Source organism: Microcebus murinus, chromosome 5 (genome assembly GCF_040939455.1).
Source record: "Microcebus murinus isolate Inina chromosome 5, M.murinus_Inina_mat1.0, whole genome shotgun sequence".
Classification (NCBI taxonomy): Eukaryota; Metazoa; Chordata; class Mammalia; order Primates; family Cheirogaleidae; genus Microcebus; species Microcebus murinus.
The window spans coordinates 38,090,137-38,102,273 of record NC_134108.1 but is presented as its reverse complement, the minus strand read 5'-3'; the positions used below and the strand labels follow the sequence as shown (position 1 = coordinate 38,102,273).

Below are 12,137 nucleotides of genomic sequence, written 5' to 3'. Positions count from 1 at the left end.
AGCATGAACCTAATACTGTGTGTAGAAATAATTTTTCTTGATATTTTCAGGGGGAACAGAATTAATAAATCAGTAAGTTCTGACTAACATTACACTATGTAACTGTTGTTTAAAGGCTAAGTAAGCAGAGACCATCTTGCGATAGTACTAGTTTGGTATTATACCCCCTGCAGGCACAAAACATCATAGAAAATTTTGTGGGATTAATATATGTCTTAGCTAAAAATAAAAATGGAGTTCTAGAAAATAATAAATGATACCATAGGATGTAGGATTGTTCCACCCAAAAAGGTCAACTAATTTGGGTTATAGTATCAAAGAGAGTAAGGGGTTTTAATTAGATAGTTTTATAATTCTTTCATGTACCAGGACATTTTATTTCAGAAGTTATTTGCAATGTCCTTGAGTAATGTCTGAATTTTTATACCATGTTATCTCTTATAAAAATGAAATAATTCCAGTTTTCTGTCTTCAATAATGCAATAGATAATTGCAGAGGAGAGATACAATGATAAAATTTGGAGAAAAAAAATGTTTCCTGTTTTATTATAGAGAGTGATTGTAAGAAAGATTGTTTTATTTATCTCCCTCCAGAGTAGCTTTGCTCTTTCAAAGCCTCAGCCCTTTCACGAACAGTGTGAAAGGAAAATTTATAATGATAATGAACTAGAAAATCTTTTTTAAAGTTTTAATTTAGGTAAAATATCCTAGTTTATACCAGCCTGTCTTATTACAATCAATTCACACTAACACTAACAAAATAGCAGTTTTCTATCCTGGGCCCTATTAGTATAATTGCTGGACTCTGTAGAATGACCAGTGGGTCCATGGACTTCCTAGTCTTTCTGTTCACATCAGCCCTTTTGCATGTCCCCGGTCAGTGCACAGATTCCTGGCCACTGCTCTTCTTCCCCAGGGCACTCACTTTGCTTTGTGCCTTTCTGCTAGCAGTCTCTAGTGTGACATGGACCACCCCTCCCCTCACCTGTGTTGCCCTTTTTAAGCTCAAATTGCCCAAACTTCTGCATTCACCCTTCCCCTCCTTTCTGACCCTGATCATTGTCCTCTAAAGCTCTCTTTAGCCATCAACCCTGAAGTCTATTCCCTCTCTGACACAAAGACTGGGATTATTAATAAATGACTTTCTCGCAGGCAGGTCTTGGTCCTGGAGTTTGGCCAACAGCCATCGTCAGTGTCCTTCCTATAAGGACTTTTAGATATTCATGAAGTTATATCCCTGGCAGATTCATCCTTCTGGCTCAGGAGACATGCCTGGAAATGTCTGAATGTAAAAAAAGAATACTGTATAGACACTAGCTCTAACAGCTTTGCCAAACAAACATTGGCTTTTAAAGATGTATCTTTATTTGTTCATAGATATATATACTTAGTACATAGATTTTTGACAACCTGAGAAAAAGGCTGTAAACAGCCCAAAGAACTGCATAAAACGTTTTCTTCTTCTTATGGGCAATAAAAACAAAAGAGAGGCTTAGCCTGACATTGGGACTGGCTGATGGTTTACTTTGGGAAGGTCTTTGGGATGATGTGCTAATTTTCTTCAATTATGTAAAAAATATCATGTCAAAAAATAAATCCGCGTAATTGAGAAGATGAAGCCAGATTGAGTGGAATGGAATCAGGGGAATCAACATTTTTGCTTAATCAGAGGAAAGGCTGTCTGCAATTACACTGAGCTACCTCTGATAGCTGAGGTGGTTCTAGAAGCTTGGTACCTCTAGGAACGGATGGGACACAGGGAACCACATGTGGGGTGGTGAGGGGTTGGAGGTGGGTAATTAATTCATCTCTAGAGACAGAAGTTTCGACCTCTGTTATTGAGATCATTGATGTGTGAAGGGCTCCCCTGAAGACAAGTCAATGTGGGATCCACAAAGCTGCTTTTGAGTCAAGCCCACCAGCTTTGTCACTTAACTCTTAGACCTTGGCCAAATCTCTCATCTCTGGGCCTTAGTTCCTACATCAGAGAAATGGGGATAGTAATAGTAAATATTTCACAAGATTGTGGTAAGAATTGAATAAAATAATGAGTAAAGGAACTAATTCAAAATGTTGGGATATAGTGGGCACTTGATAAATGGTACTATTACTATAGGGAACTATAGTCTCATCTTGGGAAACACTTGGACTGCTTTACACAATCCAGAAGGTTAAAATGATATCACTAATGTAGATCATCCCTCTCTTACTATTTGGGATTTGTAAAAATCTACAGTGAGAAATAGTAAACTTATGCAACATTAGAAAACCTGCCAGGCCAATTGTTCCATTTTGTTAGAATTTGTTCTTAGTTGCCAGAAAGATTTTTTAAATTCATTCTCTACCTCTTTGTATTATACTAAGGGACCTATATTGTCAACCTCAGTTTGTTATATCAAAAGAGACGTGTTGTGACTTGACAAAGAGAGCCTGCTCATGCATGTGGATGAGTTTGAAAGTTGCTAGGGTTTGGCTCTATCTGTGTCATAATCAATTCCTATTTTGCAGTTATGTTGATGTCAACCATTAATTAATTTGAATTAGCTATTAAGAAGTCCAAAAGAACTCAGGTGGTTGACCTGCAGCCAGATTATGCCAATATGAGGCAAATAAAGCAATTCGTGATTGCCTATGTAACAGCATTAAGTCAATGGACTGTGCTTCACTTCAACTATGCTTACTAGTTGCAATAAATGAGCTACTTCAATACTCTTGTGCTCGTTTTTCCAGGCCTATCTTTGATTTGGCTCCACCTTCTCTTCCTTTCCACAGTCCATATCCTGTTTTATGTTTGTATGATTTATATATTGAGATGTAAACAATGCAGAGAACAAAGAATAAAATCAACTCCTACCTCCCAGAATTGACTCATTTAATTTTGTAATATTTACTTAAAGTCCTCCTTTTTTAATTTTATTTTTTAATTTCAAAATATTATGGGGGTAAAAACACCTTGGTTACATATATTGCCTTTGCACTGCCTGAGTCAGAGCTACAAGTGTGCCCATCCCCCAGACAGTATGCACCCCACCCATTAGGTATGAATTTACCCATGTACTCCAGCCCCCTCCTACCTGGCCAACATCTGAAGAATGTTACTTCCACATGTGTACATAAATGTTGATCAATTAGTACCAATTTAGTGGTTAGTACATGTGGTGCTTGTGTTTCCATTCTTGTGATATTTCACTTAGAAGAATGAGCTCCAGGTCCATTCAGGATAACACAAGAGGTATTAATTCGCCACTATTTTTTATGGCTGAGTAGTACTACATGGTATACAGATGCCACATTTTATTAATCTACTCAGGTATTGATGGGCACTTGGGTTGTTTCCACATCTTTGCAATTGTGAATTGTGCTGCTGTAAACATTTGAGTGATGTCTTTATTATAGAATGTCTTTTTTTCCTTTGTGTAATAATGGGATTTTGCTGGATCAAATGGTAATTCTACTTTTAGTTATTTGAGGTATCTCCATATTACTTTTAGAGGCTCTACTAAATTTCAGTCCCACCAGCAGTATATGAGTGTTCCTATCTCTCCTCATCTGCAGCAACATTTGTTATTTTGGGACTTTTTGATAAAAGCCAGTCTTACTGGAGTTAAGTGATATCTCATTGTGGTTTTGATTTGCATTTCCCTAATATTAGAGATGCTGAGCAATTTTTCATATGTTTCTTGGTCATTAGTCTGTCTTCTTTTGAGAAAATATTTGCATGCTACACATCTGATAAAGGGCTGATAACTAGAAACTATATAGAACTTATGTAAATAAAAAGAGAAAAGTCAAACAACCCCATTAAAAAGTGGGCAAAGGACATGAACAGAAACTTTTCAAAAGTTTTCTTTAAAAAAAATTTACAGTTAGGTAAGTCTACTCCTCTCAGAAGCATCTATGAATTAGTATATGTTGTTCTGATCCATTTTGTATTTTCACACATGTGTTTATGGAACCATTCCAATATTTAGTCTTGTTTGTGTTTTTCGAATTTACAAAAATAACATCACACTTCTATTATGTTTTTGAGATCTATGTAGGGATATATAGTTCTAACTCTGTTCTCCCTTGGGAAATTTGTATTTCACTTGGTAAATAAAACACTTCACTTGCTACTCACATCTAGTAGCCTTCTTTACTCCTAAATTGGGCCCATGGATAACAGGATGTAATTGGTGGAACAGGTAGGAGAAAACATCTTATGTCTTTATATATTGTCAATATTGGATCTTTTGAAAATAACAAAAACTAAACTAGATGCGAAGTCAGGAAAATGTGAATAAACTAGGACTTTTTCAGGCAAACCAAAATGGAGGATCAGTCTGCATATGAAGAAAATAAAGCTGTGAGAGGTGAAGTGACTTTCTGGTGATAAAGCAAAATAAACAGGAGGCCATTTACCTGGGGTTATTTCTGTACCCGGAACTCCTTATACAAACAAACTGAACTGAACTTAGAGGCTTTTCTTGTAACTGATTAATTTTGAATTGAACTTCAGCCAGTCACAGACAGCCAACTAGCTGACTGAGTATACAATTAGGGACACCCTATCAAACCAGACCCACATAAGGAAAGTGTCTAGCTGTAGCCAATCAAGTAATTTCTTTACTGTGTCTTTTGTATTCAGTCTATAAAAAGCCACTGCTCAGGCTGTTAGAACAGAGCTATCTGAACCTCTTTCAGTTTTCAGTGCTGCCTGATTCATGAATCATTCTTTGTAAAATAAACTGTTAAATTTATTTTATCCAAAGTTGTTCTTTAAACACTGGGTTACATAGCTGGTTAATGGCAGTTTTTGAAATACCCAGCCCAAATCTCAAAATTAACAATTGCATGGAGTAAGAGATAGAAAGCTTTCTAGTTTATTGTTCTGTCCATCATGCTACTTCTTATGTTTAAAAAAGATGTAAATAACTAAGACAATGAATTTTTAGAGCCCCTTCATTAGAAAATGCCTAATACCCAGCTTCAAAATGTCTGGTTACAGTATAGCTTTAATCCCTTGCTTTTTCCTCATGATTGCTCTTTTCCCTTCCAGGTAAGTCTAATTACTGTCTCTTTTCACTGGGTAAAACACTCTGTCCCATTTGTCCCAATAGGTAAGGGAATGTGGTCTGGCAAATCAGGTGCCACTGGTGATCAGAAGTCATCTTTTTTCTAGTTACTGTCAGCTTAGTTTTGCCCTATAGTTGTCTTGACTTCTGGCTAGTTAATGAATCTGACATGTCTATCTCTTCAAGGTTTGGGTATGCCAAGTTTGTACTGAAGACAGAGAACTGACTCACTGTTAAACCACAGCCTGAAAAACAGGATTTGCAGTTCCAACCCAGGCCTATAAGTTTCTTTAACCAGGCCCAGTCTCAGGTGTTCTTCATAGTAAGGAGGCATTGCTATTGTTTCATTATGGTACGTGGACAAGTAATTCTTCATTTGATTTTTATTTTAAACTTCAAATCTAGTACAGCTATGAGGATTAAATAACTTTCAAATAGTTTTTAAGTTTTACTCACTTCAAGTTTGTTTTTGTTTCTCCAAGATGTTTTATACATTTAGAAGATAAATAAGACCTGTATTTTTGACTACCTCCTCCTGTGAGTAAAAATTTAATTGCCAAAATACTCAATTTGAGTTAAATGTTACATTAAAAGTAAAGATCGATCATATGTTAAGTATCAAGTTTCACCTAATTATGTTCTTAATAAAATTATGGTAATTTGAATCATTTTCAAATAAGTTCAGCTTGTAAAATATTAATTTACAGATGCTTAAGAATACATAATGGTTTTGAATAATTTAATGTAAACCTATTATCTTACCTTATAAATAGTGTAGAAATATTAACCATAGTCATAACAAAATCAAATTCTATTAGTACGAATGTGTAAATGTGTGGTTGTTTGTAAACACAACCCTAAAAGTTCAAGGTAATAACTTTTAAAAAGATGAAAATGTGGTCCAAAAGCTGCACATTAGCTGGTTATTGTTATTTGTCTCAGATGATGGATCTTCAAATTGCCGAAAGCCAACATGAATATGTTAGCTTCTGATTATTATCAAAGTGTTCAATATATAACAGTTCTGTATGTGTGGGTATGGCTGCGATAATGTGGCTAAAAGGCTAATGTTTCTCTCAAAGTCCAATCTACATTGCCTATCTGTGAATGTTCTTGTTTGGTTTAGTTTGGTTTGTGGTTATATTGTTATTTGCATATAATGTGAAATATGGCTTAACTCCATGAGCTGACTGCTCAGGGGTCACCCAAAATGAGCCACTTGACTTATAATATTTTATATGTTAGTTTGTAGGGTCTGCCATTGGTATTTAAATGCAAATCAGAGTTTAATCCATTATATAAAGTTGTAATTTCAACAATATTTTCTGTTTCTTTTGCTGTTTTGCTTGTGGCAATTTATTAGACCACCACATAGGATTTCATAGTCTTTCTGACCAGATGATCATTTGAACTACATAAAAGATTTGGTGGCAATAACACTAGACAAAAGTCAAATCTCTTTTCTATACCATGATTTGCCATTGTCTGTCTGCAGGAGTCTCAGAAGTCATTCAGAGGTACAGCACAGTGCAGGGGATCAGATTATTTTACCAAGTTTGAGTCTCACTTGTACTATTTATTAGCTGTGTGGCTTTGGGCAAATCACTTAATCTCTGTGTCTCCGTGTTTTTATTTGTAAAGTGGAATTAATAACGATAGCTTTCTCAAAGGGTTATTAAGACTAAATCAGTTGATATATGTAAAGTACTTAGAATACTGCCTAAATATAACTGATTAATACAATTTTAATGTGATTTGACTTCATTGGATTTGATGTTTATGAAGATTATTTTCGGTTTGAAATTGCATCATTTTAAGTCTGTTTCTTGCCTTTGTTTTCAATACATCTTTAACTTATTAAACTTATGCTGGTGAAAACCTGTTTCTATGCAGAGTATTAATGGTTATATGGCAAACACTGATCATTCTTTTTTTGTCATTTGTTTTGAATCAAGTCACATTTGCATAATTAAAGAACTATTTTAAAAGCTAAGCAAAATGTTCATACATCTCATAGACTCCACCAACTCCTATAACTGGATTTCTAACTTGTTTCTTCATTTTATAGGCATTTTGTTTACCTTCCAAAGACTTATGTCGTTTATTTCATTTTCAATTTCTGTCTTTATAAATGTGCTATTGGATGGCAGGCTGTTTGGAAAAGAGAATTTGATGATTGCTTTTCACCTCTGTATTGTCATGTTGTCAGTAAAAAATATTCCACTGCTTATCAGGTTCCTCTAGTACAGGTTGGCACAAAGCTTCTATCATTTTTAGGTTTATCACACACCCATAACTCTTTATCAAACAATCTACAGTATGTTTTAACTATGCTTGAAACCTGTTAAATTGGATATTTTGTAGGACAAAGAGCAGTGTAACATTGTAAAAATAAAAGCTTAGTAGTTGAAGGATGGATTAGTTTGTTTTTTTAAAGATGGGGCATCCTCTCTAGGGTGAAAGAGGACATTGAATTAGAACTTGTCTCCACTGATGGGAGAAAGTCCAGCCAAGCCAGTGGACTCATTATCTAAGAGAGAATGATGATGGCAACAGGAGGCAGTACTGACAGGTAGAGGGTCGGAGTCCAGGAGGACCAGCAAGGTGCAGCAGATGGTGTCCCAGCAGGTGGGTGGGCCTTGATGACACAGAGTCTGGAAGCAGGTGATATCCAGGCAGATAAACAGAGAGGTCTGATCACAGATTGTGGAGCCCCAGGGCTGGGGCTAAGGTTGGGGCCTGGAATGCAGTCCTGAATAAACTAGATAAACTAGCACAGAAGCCCATTTTGGAGGGAATATTGTACTACTTAGGGCATTAAAGCAGAGACTCTGTTATGTGGGGCCACAGATTAAAGGAAATATGTGACATCCTTAGGTTTGGAGGTTATGTGGATTGGAGGGATGCTGGAGCTGGAGCTGAGAGCCAGGCAGGTCTTTTTTTTTTTTTTATCTTTTTAAAAAATTTTTTTATTTTTTCCCAAATTATGTGGGTGCAAATATTATTAGGGTTACATATCTTGCCCCAGCCCCGATCCCCACCCCACTCTGCCAGAGCTTCAAGCGTGTTCAATCTTCAAGTGGTGCACCCTGCACCCACCATGAAAATGCGTACCCTTCCCCTTCTCCACCCTTCCACCTGTTCACCTCCTATTAACAAAAAAAAATTTTTTTTGTAGACATTTTGGTTACAGTGTGTTTCTTTGGTGTTAAAATAATTGTAGTGTTTAACAGGGATCTGAGTGGGGAGACCCACATCTTAAGGATGTGATGAGCATTGTAGGGGGGAAAGGATTACCTCTATCCCTTTTTAGGGATAGGCAGGTCTTTATAGATGTTGACTTTAATATTCCTTAGTATAGACTCATGTGACTATCTTTGAAAATTGTAAAACTCAACTGTATTAATTACTTTATTACTAATGGGGAAGATGTGAAGGCAACTTTGATGTAATGACCCTTGTAATTTTTTTTTGTAAAGCTTACAGTAACCTTCAGATCAGACTGAATTCCCTGCATTGGGAATTGCAACTGCTCACATGAGCTTAGGTTAAGTGAAGCAAACAATATGGAGGTGTTATTATTCCCTACTCTTCTTGGATTTATCCTCAGGAAGAGGTCATCTGTCAGAGGAAGAATGAAATGAAAGGATTAAGAAGGAAGTGTTTGTTTCTGGCTGAAGCATGCTTATAATAGAAGAGAAAATGGTATGGAAGTTGCTGAAATTAATTTCCTTACAGTGACATCATTGTTAACTGGCCCTTTTTTTGGCAGTCATTCTTTGGGGGATTATCAGGCCTAGTTATGTTATTAATACTTGGGAATGCTCTATATTAGTTGAGAACCTCCACCTCCAAGGACTAGGACAAAATTGGACACTGACTCTTTTGCCTGAGTTTTAGCTTTTAACAGCCATCCTCTTTGATCTTAGATATATGTGTACTGATATATTTGTAATCAAAGAAAAAAGAAACCCTCAAATAAAATAAAATCTAAGCATTCCTAGCCTTACGTTTTGAATGAAACCTTAGATTAGTGTCCACTTTTTTTTCACTAGGTTACTATGAAGTTTCAAGATTTCATTATTGTTTTTCCAAGTACTATTTTCAATAGGAAAAAATCCATGTTTCTATGTAATCAACTTTATTACAGTGAATCTTATCTACAGAAACTATGCAGTTATTCATCAAATAGCAGTTACTTTTAGTAGTTAAGGTAAAGTAAATTTTGCTGTCATAAAATCTAGCTTCAAATTATGACCTGTGTGAGTTGGAGGCAAGTTATTTATTATATTGGGTTTTAGTTTCATATCTTAATTTCTACCTTCTTCATAGAAATACTGTTATTTCTGGTATGTCCTTGGGAATCACAGTGGATGACAAAGCTTTCCTTTTATTAATGGAAATTTTTTTAATTGGAAATCATTTTAATATGTTACAGTCTTATGTGTCCTCAGAATCTGTACATTATTGTCAGGGTTCTACCAGAGAAGCAGAAGAGAAACAGAACCAGTAGGAGGTATATATTAAGAAAATTATTGCAAGGAATTGGCTTAAGGAATCCACAGGCTGGCAGAAGGGCAGGCTGCAAACTCCAGGGGGAGAGTTCAAGCTTCAGTCCACAGGTGGAATTTCTTCTTCCTCAGGAAAAGCTCGGTTCTGCTTTAAGGTCTTTCCAATGATTGGATCTGGAGCACCCAGTTATTGAAAGATAGTATTATTCACTTCAAGTTAATTGGTTGCAGATATTAATTATTATACATCTACAGAAGTCCTTCACAGCAACACCTAGATCAGTGTTTGACTGATGAACTGGGGACTACAACCCAGTTAAATTGATGCATGAATCTGACCACTACATCACAGTCTACCCTTTGTCAGCTTTGTGGCCAGACATATTTCCTTAAACCATACTTAATCTCAAAATAAAAACAATAACACAACCCTTCTTCTGACTGACATGATACAGCTATCCTGAAGCATGGTTTACAACCCAAAACATGCTTACCCTTGCCCCAGAAGATGATACAATGACATCAGGTGCTGTTCGCTATTCTTGGCATCCTGTAACTTAAATACTGCCATGTAAAGTTAGCTATTATTAATATTATCTTGGAGTATGGTGGCATGCACCTGTAATCCCAGCTACTCAGGAGTTTGAGGCAAATGGATTGTTTGAGCCCAGTTCAAGTCCAGCCTCATCCACATAGGAGACTCTATCTCAAAAAAAGTTTTTTTAAAAATTAATATAGCTTATGTTAGATGATAATGGCTTAAAATATGAAAGAAAGCAAAAATGTTATATACACATCACAAGCATATATATTTATAATAAAATATGGAATACTTATAACTTGTCTTTGTTTCTACAATTGGGATGCTGTATATTACTTCCCTGCTCTGCTACCCATTCCATACGCTCTTTGCTTTCAGACAGACACTTCAGCAGGTCATGGTTTGTTGCCTGGTGGGGTGACCCATACCTTCATTCTTTTGCCTGAGTTTTAGTTTTTAACAGCCATCCTTTTTTGATCTTAGACATATGTGTACTCTTATATTTGTAACCAAAGAAAAAAGAAACTCTCAAATAAAACAAAATCTAAGCATTCCTGAGCTTTGCAGTTTGAATGAAATGTAGAGAGTCTGGTTGGTCCATTGAATTATTGTGGTTGTCAGTTGACTTTCTTCACAGAATGTGGTAGTAATATGAGATGCTCTAAGGGATCGCCTGTATTTCAAACATACTCTTCCTTACCTCCATTGTGTAGTACAGCCTAATTTCCCACTTGGTGATCAGGGTTAATCATCCCAGCCAATATAGTAACTTCCTTCTTTGCCTGTTGATTCAGAAGGCTGGGGAACCCAAAGTGACTGGTAGCAGTCTTAACTCCCAGTTCAGTGGAATTATTCTTGTGTCTCTTAGTGGAAGCATTCTTCCTTTGAAGCTAAGACTTGTTGACCAGCAAAGCATAAGGTCTCGGAGATAGGAAGCAAAATTTTTCCAGTGGATGGCTAATGGTAATAGTGTTATCACTCCAATTTCTACCCCTTGATGGCTGGATCCATGAATTCTGGTTGTAGGAGACAGAACTCCACATACTGAGCATATACTGATTTGGATTTAGAACATATACAGCCTCCTGGCAGATATTGTCAGAACCCAGCAAGGTACTATCACCTAGTTGGTACTAAAACTTGGTCTTCACAGGCCATTCCACTGTTCCATCATGCCATCCATCTGCTTCAGGGTGATGAAGAAAATGGTAAGTCCAGTGAATGAGAATTTCTGTACTTCATTTGCTTTGAAGTAAGTTCCTTGATCAGAAGCAATGCTATGTGGAATACCATGATGGGGGATAAAGTATTCTTTAAATTCATGGAGGATAGTTATGGCAGAAACATTACATATGGGGAGAGCAAGTTTATGCCCAAAGTGTCTAATTCCAGTAATTACAAAGCACTACCACTTCCAATATAGAAGCAGTCCAATATAATCAACAGGTATAGGTAGCTTGGTTGATCACCCAGGGGAATGGTGCCATATTGGAGGCTCATTGCTGGTCTCTGCTGCTGGCAGATTGGGCACTCAGCAGTGACTGAAACCAGGTTGGCCTTGTTGAGGGGAAGTCCATATTGCTGAGCCCATATGTAACCTCCATTCCTGTCTCCATGGCCACTGTTCATAAGCTTATTGGCCAAAGACGGCAGTGGCTAGGGAAAATTGGCACAGTATCCACAGAATGGGTCATCCTGTCCACCTGATTATTAAAATTCTTCTCTGACAAGGTCATCTTTTGATGAACATTTACATAGGACATGATATCTTTATGTTCTTTGTTCATTCAGAAAGGTCTATGCATATACTTCTTCCCCAGACATCCTTGTCACCAATTTTTCATGTTCCTTCCAAGTTGACAACCATCTAGTCAAATGGTTGACCACAGCCAATGAGTTAGTATAATTTTGTACCTCTGGCTATTTTTTCTTCCAGGTAACATGAATACTCAGTTTTGCTGCTCAAAGTTATGGCTGCAGGGAGGATTTCTCTTTACCACTATCCTTTAGAGATGTACTAGAAAGGAGCTA

At 36.6% G+C, this 12,137-nt stretch overlaps 1 protein-coding gene and 1 pseudogene across 13 annotated transcripts in view; both read left to right on the top strand.

Annotated features, from left to right (window-relative positions):
* PKIB (cAMP-dependent protein kinase inhibitor beta) overlaps nt 1–12,137 on the top strand; it is an 87,114-nt gene that overhangs the window by 6,814 nt on the left and 68,163 nt on the right. For 4 of the 13 annotated variants that reach the window (XM_020287190.2, XM_020287188.2, XM_020287191.2 and 1 more), the window contains exon 1: nt 5,319–5,406. The exons of 5 other annotated variants lie outside the window; for them this stretch is intronic. The gene's annotated coding sequence lies outside the window, so the exon portion shown is untranslated. Of the gene's footprint in view, nt 1–5,294; nt 5,407–5,536; nt 5,592–12,137 lie in introns of those variants that run through there. 4 more of the 13 variants (XM_076003020.1, XM_076003017.1, XM_076003016.1 and 1 more) reach the window with 2 other exon arrangements.
* LOC105878212 (prohibitin 1 pseudogene) overlaps nt 1–12,137 on the top strand; it is a 29,650-nt pseudogene that overhangs the window by 6,814 nt on the left and 10,699 nt on the right.